Here is a 7800-nt window from a genome sequence, read left to right on the forward strand (position 1 = left end):
CTTCTCAGTGCCTGAGCTGGATGAAACACTACTGGTTTCCTACCCTACAGCCATGTTTCTCTTCCTTACCAATAGAATCCTGATTTTGTTTAGGGATTGTGCCTGATTGTGCCCAGCTTCCCCGGCAGCTCCAAGTAGTAGCCAGAGAATCCTGGGCAATGAGATAGGCTAGGGCATTTCTGAGAAACGTTTACGGTGCGAAGAGGACTGTCCCTTCCTCTTCCTTCTTTCTACCTGGGATGTAGTTAGGGTGGCTAGAAGTGACAAGGGTTAGAACTATTTGCCTTTGTGGTGACAAACATGAAAAACCAAGTTGAGGATGGCTAAACAGAAAGAAGGAGAAGGAATTGTGGGTTGCCATTCTGGTCCTGGTCTACCTGCCTTCAAACTTAATTTTATATGAAGGTGGTGAGGTGTGATACATTATTATCTGTTCATTTGGGGATGTAAACGGGTGGTTAACCTATTTGGTTAAACCACTGTATCTGGGATTCTATTACATACAGCCAAATGTAGCCCATAAGTGATACACTATTCAAATATTTGTTCAATTAATGAATATTATAATAATAATCACTCATTTGCTGAATGCTTGCCACAAATTAGGCTCCATTCTAAGTACTTTACGTGATTGCCTTATTTGGGAGAAGAACCTTTGAAGGTTCTAACAGGAAAATTCTAGAGAATACTAAGCCCTACATGAAGAAATAGGCAGAATTGTGTTGAAGAATTTGGGAGAAATTTATCTTATTTCTCTAAAAGGAAGCAGCATTAATAGCTAGCCCAACTAGGACCTGTCCATTACTTGGTTCCTAAGGGTGGGGGCCAGATTTCTTTTACATACTGCAACGTGTTGGTGGGGTGGGTACAGTGGCTCACATCTATAATCCCAACACTTTGGGAGGCCAAGGCAGGCAGATTGCTTGAGCTCAGGAGTTTAAGGCCAGCCTGGGCAACATGGTGAAACCCCATCTCTATCAAAAATACAAAAAAATTAGCCAGGCATGGTGGTATGTGCCTGTGGTCCCAGCTACTCTGAAGGCTGAGGTGGGAGGCTCGCTTGAGCCCAGGAGGTGAAGGTTGCAATAAGGTGAGATCACACCACTGAACTCTAGCCCGGGCAATTGAGTGAGACCCCCCCCACCATCTCAATAATAATAATAATAATAATAATAACAATAATAATAAAATATTTCAGCATGTGAATGAAGTTCCTGCCTTGCTCAATTGTTCTGCCCACACTAAATCTCTTCCCCTGATTAATCACTCCCTACTTCTCTAAGGACAAAATATGCTCGGCAGTTTATCTATCTATATATATTTGTCTATCTCTATCTCTATCTACGTATCTATGTACTATCTATCTATCTATCTATCTATCTAATCTGCCTTTCTGCTTACCTATAATCTATCTACCTATCCATCCATTCATCCATTTGTCATGTGGATCAGACACCTGCCGCATCAGAGCCCTTTCTAAGGAAGACTGACCCACAGCTTCTACTGAGAACACCCCTAGATGACCCTTTTACACTAGGTTGATTAGACTAGGGTTGGGCAGCTGACCAAGAACTGCCAAACCTTAAGTTGGCCAGTGTCCTATGACATGTCTTGGGGCAAAAAGAGGATCTGGGCAATCAAATTCTTCACAGCTTTGAACTGAGAAATACCGAGAGAATTAGGTAGTGCGCAGTGGGCAGTGAGGCCTGAAGGAGAGAAGTGATGAGCCACAACAAACGCCAAGTTCTGACAAAGCAGAAGCTGTTAGGATGTACACTGTGAGGCAGAGTTCAGTTATACAGAGTAGAAGAAAGAACACCGGTTGAAGCTGGCAGAAGAGTAAACACAAAGAGAGGTACAGACAGCTGCCTGGGGAACAACTGAGACCCACTAATTATGGAGCCCTAGAGCAAAAACCCATTACCACAGCTTTTCAGGTTCTTAGGGCTGCCTGGATTCTGGTTCTGGCTGTGAGACCCACTTCTGTGCAGACCCCTTTCCTCTATGAGGTCTGGCATTTTCTAGATTTCTAAGCAAATGCACATCTTTTTTTTTTTTTTTTTTTTTTTATTTGTCTTACTCTGTCACCCAGGCTGGAGTGCAATGGCGTGGTCCCAGCTCACTGCAACCTCCACCTCCCAGGTTCAAGTGATTCTCCTGCCTTAGCCTCCTGAGTAGCTGAGATTACAGGTGCTTGCCACGATATCCGGCTAATTTTTGTATTTTTAGTAGAGATGGGGTTTTACCATGTTGACCAGGCTGGTCTCGACGTCCTGACCTCGTGATCCTCCCATCTCAGCCTCCCAAAGTGCTGGGATTACAGGCGTGAGCCACCACACCCAGCCAGCAAATGCAAATCTTTATAAAAAATCCCTGTTACATAAAATAAATTCTCTTGAACCAAAACAGCCTATCTAAAACATTCCCAGTGAGCCATTGTCCAAGTAGTATCTCCCTGTTTAAATAATCCACTGACATTAGCACATTATTTTCCTTACGAAATACTTCTTATATTGTTCAGAGCATCAGGGATGGGCTTGGATAGCTCCTTGGGTGAAATTTGTCACCGTGTCTGAACTTCAAGTCCAGCAAGGCAAGCCTCTGAGTCTCCAGGGCCCAGGATGAGTCTCTGGTACTCTCCAAATGAGAAAGTAGGCAGATAATAATGATTGATTCTCTCCCTCAGGTAGGGGAGGAAATCTGTTTCCCAGAGAGAATAGAATAAGCCCTGCCCACAGCCCTGGGCACAGTCATACCCTCTGAATCTTCACTTGGTCCAATACCAGTGGCCACAGACTGTGCCAAAAATACAGTCTATGGCAGAAAATTCTAGGCGTGCCTGCAGACAACTGGAGTTGAGTCTCTCACCCCTGAAAGGCAAAAGTACATTCTCTCAGTTTTTCCCTTTGGGGTCAGGAAAAATAATATTTGTAATAGAGTACAAATTCTTGCTTCCATATTCCATTTCAAACTTGATGGGGAAAATATTTCAGAGATGTAATTTTTCCTTTGGTTGCAAAGGTGCTGCTGAGGAAAGACTGGTCTTTTCTTGAGGGGGGAAATCTGTTCCTTTAACAGCTGTTAATGGCTAAGAAGCTTCCACTCTTTCCATCAGCAGTTTATCCAGTTGCAGGTCCATTTTTTTCTTATTACTCTGAGAACCCCAACAATTCTTGGAGAATAAGTCTAATTTAAACACCACTTCCTAATCCTTTAAAATAAACTGTTCCCTTTTTTTTTTAAAGTCATCTTCTGTGTTAAAGTTGTTGTTAAATTATTCAAATTTTTCACTTTTAACCAATTTGTAATTTATTATGGTATATATGAAATTTGTATCCAAATTTTTTATTATATTCCAAAATAAAATGCAATATTTCAACAGCATTTAGTAAATAAAAAAATATTTTTACATTGCTTTTATTCCATCTGGATTAAACAAATTTGGCTCACATTTTTTTTTTTCCTTTGGGGAAATGTCTCATTCTGTCACCCAGGCTGGAGTGCAGTGGCACAATCTTGGCTCACTGCAACCTCTGCCTCCCAGGTTCAAGCGATCTTCCTGCCTCAGCCTCCTGAGTAGCTGGGATTACAGACGCATGCCACCACACCCATCTAATTTTTCTACTTTTGGTAGAGATGGAGTTTCGCCATGTTGGCCAGGATGGCCTCTAACTCCTGACCTCAAGTGATTCGCCCACCTCAGCCTTCCAAAGTCTTGGGATTACAGGTGTGAGCCACTGCGCCCGGCCTGGCTCACATTTTCTGACATTTTTTTTGTTGTTGTTCCCAATATGTTGTTACCAGTATGTTTTAACTTACTGCCAGACGGTAGAATATTTTGTAATACATTTTATGTTTCAAGACATATTTTTAACTCCATTAGAGCTAGTATTTCCATTAAACCTTTTCCCTTTATATCACAGTAGCACTCAACCCTGGCTGACATCAGAATCACTGGGACTGTTTTCCAGAGATTCTTTTTTAATTGATCTGCAGTAGTGCCCTACCTTGGATTTTTTGGCGTTAATTTATACATTAAGAGACTCTAATATGCAGGCAAGATCAAGAATCACTGCACAAATTACTTGTTATTTTTTCCTATTCATTTTTATTTATTGTTATGGTCTCTTTAACATGAAGTGTACCTAACCAGCAACAGAATATGTTTATTTGTTCAAGTCTTTCATTTTGGATAGTGAATTGTTGTAGAGTCACATGTTACTGAACAATGGAGACACAATCTGAGAAATATGTCATTAGACAATTATGTCATTGTGCAAACATCATAGACTGTATTTACACAAACCTAGATTATACAGCCTACCACACAACTAAGCTAAAAGGCATAGCCTATTGCTCCTAGGCTACTAACCTGTGTAGCATGTCACCATGCTGAATACAGTACAGTAGGCAATCATAACACAATGGCATCTGTGTATCTATGTAAATATAGAATGGGCACTCTGGGAGGCCAAGGCAGGAGCATCACTTGAGTCCAGGAGTTCGAGACCGGCCTGGGCAATATAGTGAAATCCTGTCTCTATAAAAAGAAAGAAAGAAAAAGAAAGGAAGGAAGGAATAAATAAATAAATAAATCAACAAGGCATGGTGGCATGTGCCTGTAGTCCAAGGTATTTGGAAGGCTGAAGCAGAAGGATCTCTTGAGCCCAGGAGTTTGAGGTTGCAGTGAGCTACCATCATGCCACTGCACTCCAGCCTGAGTGATAGAGTAAGACTGTCTCCAAACAAACAAACAAACAAAAACACATAGAAAGGTACAGTAAAAATCAGTATAAAGGATTTTTAAATGGTGTAATAAATGGAGCTTGCAGGACTAGAAGCTGCTCTGGGTAAGGCAGTGAGTGAGTGGTGAGTGAATGTGAAGGCCTAGGACTCACTGTTCACTCTATAGACTTTATAAACACTGTACACTTAGGCTACACTAGATTTATTTAAAATTTTTTTCTTCAACAATAAATTAGCCTTAGCTTACTGTAATTTTTTACTTTATAAACTTTTAAGTTTTTAAAACTTTTGGGCTCTTATAATAACACTTAGCTTAAAACATAAACATTGCACAGCTGTACAGAAAATATTTTTCCTTTATATCCTTATTCTGGAAACTTTTTTCTATTTTTACTTTTTTTGATTTTTATTAAAAATAAAAATACAACACAGAGATTAGCCTAGGCCTACACAAGGTCAGGATGATCAATTTTATTTTCTTTTTCTTTTTTTTTTTTTTTTTGAGATGGAGTTTCTTCCTCAGTGTTTGAGAAAGGAGTTACAATAAGGAAAGGGGAAAGACTAAATGGGTCCTGTGGTATTTGATTTTTTTCTTTTTTTTGAGACGAAGTTTCGCTCTTGTTGCCCAGGCTGGAGTGCAATGGCATGATCTTGGCTCACCATAACCTCCGCCTCCTGGGTTCTAGTGATTCTTCTGCCTCAGCCTCCCAAAAAGCTAGGATTACAGGCGCATGCCACCACGCCTGGCTAATTTTGTATTTTTGGTAGAGACAGGGTTTCTCCATGTTATCAGGCTGGTCTTGAACTCCTGACCTCAGGTGATCCACCCACCTCGGCCTCCCAAAGTGCTGGGATTACGGGCGTGAGCCACCGCACCTGGCAGAATATTACAATTTTCAACCTCCACATCTTATCCCACTGGAAGGTCTTCAGCGACAATAACATACATGGAGTTATCTCCTATGATAACAATGCCTTCTTCTAGAATATTCCCTAAAGGACCTACTGGAGCCTGTTTTAGAGTTAACTTAAAAAAAATAAATAAATACAAGGAATACTTTCTAAAATAATGATAAAAAGTATAGTACAGTAAATACATAAGCTAATAACAAAGTTGTTTATTATCACTATCAAGTGTTACGTACTGTACATAATTGTATGGACTATACTTTTATATGACTGGCAGCAAGGTAGGTTTGTTTACACCAGCATCACCAAAAACACGTGAGTAATGCATTACATTAAGTCTTTACCATGGCTACAATGTCACTAGGTGATAGGAATTTTTTAGCTGCATTATAATTTTTTGGGATCCCGTTGTGTATGTGGTCTGTCATTGGCCAAAACAACATTATGGCAGTGCATGAGTGTAATTCTCTTTGCATAGGTTTTGTATGTCCCTTATTAGATTAATTTTTAAACCTGTGATGTATTTAGACTTTCCATCCCAAAATCAGGTTAAGGTAAATCTAATCACCCTAATTATGGAGTTTCATATATTTTTGATTAACTGCTCTGTGTGTACAGCTACCGATGTGTGTGTGTCTATATTTTTGCATTGCTCAGAAAAAAATTCTTATTACGGGCCAGTAGAGTTGCCTCCAGTTCTCGGTACCTAAGAGCTCCAGAGTACTAATACTAGTCAGCCAGTGGAGATCTTTTAGTTCACTTATTGACTGTTTATGTGCTAGAAGCTGAAGGCAGATGAACAGGATAGCTTTCTCCATTCTGAGGCATTAAGAGCCAGTAGTGGTTGTTTAAAAACAACCAGTGTTTCAACACTCCCTGATGTATCTGCTTTGAGGTCAGAATAGCTGAGGGAAGAAATTCTGAGCTTATGTTAGTAGAGTGCACTGGAGGCCAATCCTGGGATCACATCCTCACTCCTCTACTAACTAGTCATGTGGCCTTGCACAAATAACTTCCCCTTTCTATACTCAGTCTTCTGTAAAGAGGGGATAGCAATAATATTTATCTATGAGATTGTTATACAAATTAAATAGGTTTTATTTGTAAAGTCTTTGGAACACTACCTAGAGCATGGTAATCGTTTAATACATATTAGCTATTATTATTATTTGGGACAGAGGATTGGCAAATGGCACTAATGGGGTGATGAGCAGAGAGCAGAGCCCAGAGGGAGACTTTAGAGCAGGGATGTCCACTCTTTTGGCTTCTCTGGCCACTTTGGAAGAATTGTCTTGGGCCCCACATTAAATACACTAACTCTAATGATAACTGATGAGCTAAAAAAAAAACTCAAAATGGTTTTTTGTTGTTGTTGTTGTTTGTTTGTTTTGAAACAGAGTCTCGCTCTGTCACCTAGGCTGGAGTACAGTGGCATGATCTTGGCTCACTGCAACCTCCACCTCCTGGGTTCAAGTGATTCTCCTTCAAGTGATTCTTCAAGTGATACTCAGTCTCCTGAGTAGCTGGGACTATAGGCGCATGCCACCATGCCCAGCTAATTTTTGTATTTTTAGTAGAGACGGGCTTTCTCCATGTTGGCCTGGCTGGTCTCGATCTCCTGACCTCGTGATCCACCCGCCTCAGCCTCCCAAAGTGCTGAGATTACAGGCATGAGCCACCATGCCTGGCCCCCCAAAAAAACCTCATAAAGTTTTAGAAAAGTTTACAAATTTGTGTTGGGCTGCATTCAAAGCTGTCCTGGGTGTCTGTGGGTCATGGGTTGGACAAACTTGCTCTAGAACATCTTTTTCTTTCCTTCTTTCTTTCTTTCTTTCTTTCTTTCTTTCTTTCTTTCTTTCTTTCTTTCTCTTTCTTTCTCTCTTTCTCTTTCTTTCTCTCTTTCTCTTTCTTTCTCTCTCTCTCTCTTTCTCTCTCTCTCTCTTTCTCTTTCTTTCTTTCTTTCTTTCTTCTTTCTTTCTTTCTTTCTTTCTTTCTTTCTTTCTCTTTCTTTCTTTCTTTCTTTCTTTCTTTCCTTTCTTTCTTTCTTTCCTTCCTTCCTTCCTTCCTTCCTTCCTTCCTTCCTTCCTTCCTTCCTTTCTTCTTTCTTTCTTTCTTTCTTTCTTTCTTTCTTTCTTTCTTTCTTTC

This window comes from Sapajus apella, unplaced genomic scaffold (assembly GCF_009761245.1).
Source record: "Sapajus apella isolate SASKATOON/1434 unplaced genomic scaffold, GSC_monkey_1.0 scaffold171, whole genome shotgun sequence".
Classification (NCBI taxonomy): domain Eukaryota; kingdom Metazoa; phylum Chordata; class Mammalia; order Primates; family Cebidae; genus Sapajus; species Sapajus apella.